This window comes from Pinus tabuliformis, chromosome 9 (assembly GCF_031772625.1).
Source record: "Pinus tabuliformis cultivar Carrire ecotype Pingquan chromosome 9, CPIR1, whole genome shotgun sequence".
Lineage (NCBI taxonomy): Eukaryota > Viridiplantae > Streptophyta > Pinopsida > Pinales > Pinaceae > Pinus > Pinus tabuliformis.
This window is the reverse complement of record NC_142307.1, coordinates 879,014,368-879,019,082: the sequence shown is the minus strand read 5'-3', so window position 1 is coordinate 879,019,082 and position 4,715 is coordinate 879,014,368.

Sequence of the window (4,715 nt, the reverse complement as noted above, 5' to 3'; positions counted from 1 at the left end):
AACCCATATCCTTCATTTCAAACTCTAAAGTGAGCTCCCTCTTCCACCCATCTATGAGTTTCTCATCCCCTGTAAGAAACATGTCATCTACATATAGTACCAATATGAAGGGGTAACCGTCTTCAACCTTGTAGTAAAGGTTGAGATCTACTTTATTCTTGGTAAACCCCAACTCATCAAATAAATGTCTTCTTTGACATACCATGCCCTGGGTGCCCACTTAATCCCATACAAAGATTTCTTCAATTTATGAACATGGGAATCCTTCCCATGGATCACAATACCTTGTAGTTGCTCTATGTAAAATTATTTAATTACACCATTTAAGAAGGTAATTTACATCCACCAGGGGTAATTTCCAACTCATAACAGAAGCAATAGAGATTATAGATATAATAGAATTGTACCTAGCTACTGGGGTAAATTTTTCATCATTATCTTTTCCATCTTTCTCAGAGAATCCTCTAGCCACAAATCTAGCCTTGTACTTTTCTATTCTTCCATATGCAACATGATTGATCTTGTAGATCCATTTTGAAGTTACCACTGACTTCCCTTATGGTCTCAGAACCATGTCCCATACATCATTTTTCATGATAAATTGGTACTCTTCCATCATAGCATCCTTCCACACTTACTGTTTTGTGGCTTTCTCATAAGTGGAAGGTTTTGAATCAATGATATTACTCATTAACACCACATAGATGGAAAACTTGTGTGGCCTCTTGCTCTCTCTGAAGGAGCCTATAGGAGCTACATGTTTTCTACATCTTGCAACATGTTCCAGCGCCATATTGGTCTCTTATTAATGACTGTAACCTATTTTGGTGGATATACTAGTATATCTAGCTCTACTATCTCATCTTGATCTTTTGGGAATGTTATTTTGGAGTAGATTCAATCATCACTATATCTTTGGGAGCCTCTTACTCCTTTCTATTCTAGTCCATGTGAGACTCTAGATTCCTAAAATTCACTTCTTCATCAAAGGTGACATCTCTTCTAATCTCAATATTTCTATATCCAGAGATGTATATTCTATAAGTCTTTGAAGTCTCACTGTATCCAAAGAAGGTTCTCTTCTTTCCTAAAGGATCTATTTTTGTTCTCTTTTCCTTGGGAACATGTATGTACATTGTACAACTAAATATCCTCAAGTGGTTGAATTCTGGTTTCTTCCCAGTGAATACATCTTCTGGTGTCTTGTTCCCTAATATCTTATGAGGAATTATGTTATGAACATAAACAAGTGTTCTGGATGCTTCTGCCCATAGATACATGGGTAAGTTCGGGTCATGGATCATTACTTTAGTTGCTTCTACAATTGATATGGATTCTAGTCTGGTCCCCAGTGGAGTCAACAAATTGTTATCCAGACGAATCTCTCTCTGTAGACATAGCAAGATATCCCTAGGCTTGGAAACCAAGCCTAGTGACAATCAAGACAAAATGCACTAATTCATCTCTAGAAATACTTGAATCATTTAGAGGTAAAGCTACCCGATGACCAAAATAAGCCTTCAATCCTTTGTTTGCTTGAGATCTTGCTCCACTTTCAATCCTTGAAATGGAATCTGCAATGATAGAAACAACACAAGATCAAAGCATACAATATATAAATGAATTCAAGCTATTTCTAACCAAAATATCAAGGAGTTTTGATATATATATATATATATATATATATATATAAACATTGAACACATTGTATGAGAAAAACAATGCACTTTGTATTAACAATGGGAAGACAATATTACAACCCTTTTGGCCTTGATGTCATAAGCTCTCTTCCAAGAAATATCCAATCCTTCCTCTTGCAATGATAAGCCTTCACTCTTCAATTTGACAACATAAGGGTACTTCAAAAGTCAACCCCTACTCCTTTAGTCTGCATTGTATTTATAGGAGAGGAGAGGAGGTTGGAGATCCATCTTCTAAGGGATGAGATCCACAATTAGAGGGGATTGATTCCATGATAAGGGGGATGAGATCCATCATTCCTAGGATGAGGTCCAAAGAGGTAGGAGCTCGAGGTCTAGTTGGTTGAGGGAAGATTCCTCAACAAGGTTCTAGACTTTACTTTTTTATTTTTACCCATGTTGAAAGGGTGTTGCACTTTGTAATGGAGAAAAATGTGTCAGTCTATGTAGGTTTCAATGACTTAACCTACAATGTCGTAATTTGTGTCTAGGAGAGGTGCAACACTATTTAAAATTAGGGTTTTTAAGTAATGTAATCCAAGATTCTTGGGATATTCATAATGGTTTTCCTTCTAACTTTGTAGGAGATTACTAAGAAAGGTTCTTCGGATAGTGAGGGATCTGAATTTGGTGTAATTTTCCTAATGGTGACAAAATGATGTTTAACACTCTTTCTCTCTATGAAGGAGCCTCTAGGATCATCATGTTTTTCTGCATACTACAACATGTTTCAGATCCATATTGGTCTCTTCTTGATGTTTGTAACCTTTTTGGGTTGATCTGCTAGCATCTCTAGCTCTACTATCTCATCTTGATCTTCTGGGAATGTTCTTCTAGAGCAGAGTCAATCATCATTGTATCCTTGGGAGCCTCTTGCTCCTTTGTGTCCTCATCCATGTGAGACTCTAGATTTCCTGAAAACTGCTTCTTCATCAAAGGTGACATTTATGCTAATCTCAATCTTTCTCTGTCTGGAGATGTATATTCTATAAGCCTTTGAAGTCTCATTGTATCCAACGAAGGTTCCCTTCTTTCCTGAAGGTTCTAGCTTTATTCTCTTTTCCTTGGGAACATGTATGTACACTAGACAACCAAATATCCTCAAGTGGTTGAATTTTGGTTTCTTCCCACTGAATATTTTTTCTAATGTCTTGTTCCCCAATATCTTACGAGGACTTCTTTTCTGAACATATACAGTTGTTTTGGATGCTTCTTCCCATAGATACATGTGTAAGTTCTGGTCATAGATCATTAATTTAGCTTCTTCTACAATTGATATGTTCTTTCTCTCTGTAACCCCATTTTGTTAGGGATTGTAGGGATTTGTCAATTCCCTCTTAATCCTTTCTTCTTTCCAAAAGTCCTTGAGCTCATTTGAGGTGTATTCACCTCCATTATATGACCTCAAAACTTTAATATTTCTTCCAAAGAATTTTTCTACTAAATCCTTGAATTCTTGAAACTTATTGAAAACTTCATTTATTGTTTTCAAGAATTAGATCCATATTTTGTGTGAGAAATCATCAATAAAAGTGACAAAATATATAAATTTACTTAGAGATGGTACAATCATTTGTTTGCATACGTCTGAATGTATAATGTCCAAGATCCCCTCGGATATATTTTCACTTCTTGGAAAACTTCCCTTGGCATTATTGTCAAGTGCACAACATTTGCATACTCCATCATGCTCCACCTGCATATATGATAGACCTATGACCATTTTGCTCAAAACTGGTAAGGCTCTATAGTTGAGGTGAGAAAGTCTTCGGTGCCATAGCTCACTAGAGCTAATACCACTGTGTACAAGATTTTTTGCTACATGTCCTTTTAATTTATACAATCCTCCCTCTTAGACACCAATCACATTAGCTGAATCTATACTTGAACCCTTAGACCATAGAAGGACTTGGCCATTGACAAAAGCTACTTTGAAGCCTCGATATTCTAAAACAAATATAGAGAGAATAATATTCTTTAAATGTTGTACAAGAAATACATGTTGTGAATCACAAATTCCGTTAGACCAAAACCTGTAGGTGTTAGTCAACGATCGCATCGCCAGAGATATGGATACACGAGAGGCGGTTAGTCCATGTTATGAAATAAACGGGGAGCATTGGTTTATCCAATGTCCAACAATATCCCCCCCAACACGAGCCGGAGGTGTATCAAACTTGTGAAATACGCTCTGATACCGCTTGTAAGAAATCACGATTGTTGTTAGACCAAAACCCGCAGGTGTTAGTCAACAATTGCATCGCCAGAGATAAGGATCCACAAGGGGTGGTTAGATCATGTCATGAAACAAATGGGGATCGTTGGTTTATCGAATGTCCAACAATACATCTTTTATTGAAATGGTGTTACCTAAATCAAGTTGGTAAGATGATTCTCCTACTCCTTTTTTGCATGATTTGAATCATCTCCAAGTTCAACTTGAAGGGATGAACCCATTTTTGTCAAAATTGTAAGAGAATTTCAAAACCTAGCCATGTGCTTGGAGGCACCACTGTCTACTAGCCAAATATCACTTCCTTAAGTTATGGTGCCTCTGAGAACCGAGACAAAGACATACTCTTCATATTTTGTCTCCCTTTCCTTTTTCTGAGATGTGGACTCCATATATGTTGCATGTGCATGTTGTTTTTTTTTTCTTTTCTTTGAGAAAACTAGTAAGCAAAGTGTCCCAACTTCTGACAATTGTAACAGCTAATCTTAGATATATCCTTCTTATGATTTGGAGCTGATCTTCTATTTTTCTTTGGATTTTTTTTTCTTCTTTATTTTCCTTTCTTCACATGAGAAACAAGAGCTTGATTTTTTTCATCATTGGTCTTTTGTGCCTTGGATATTAGTATTGATTCTTCTTGAGCACAATCTCTCCATATCTTATCAAATTTAGGTAATTTCCTTCTTGCACAAATTACTTGAACAAATGCATCTCAAGAAGAAGGAAAACCATTTAGAGATGTAGTCAAAAGCTTTGCATCATCCACTAAATATCTAATAGCT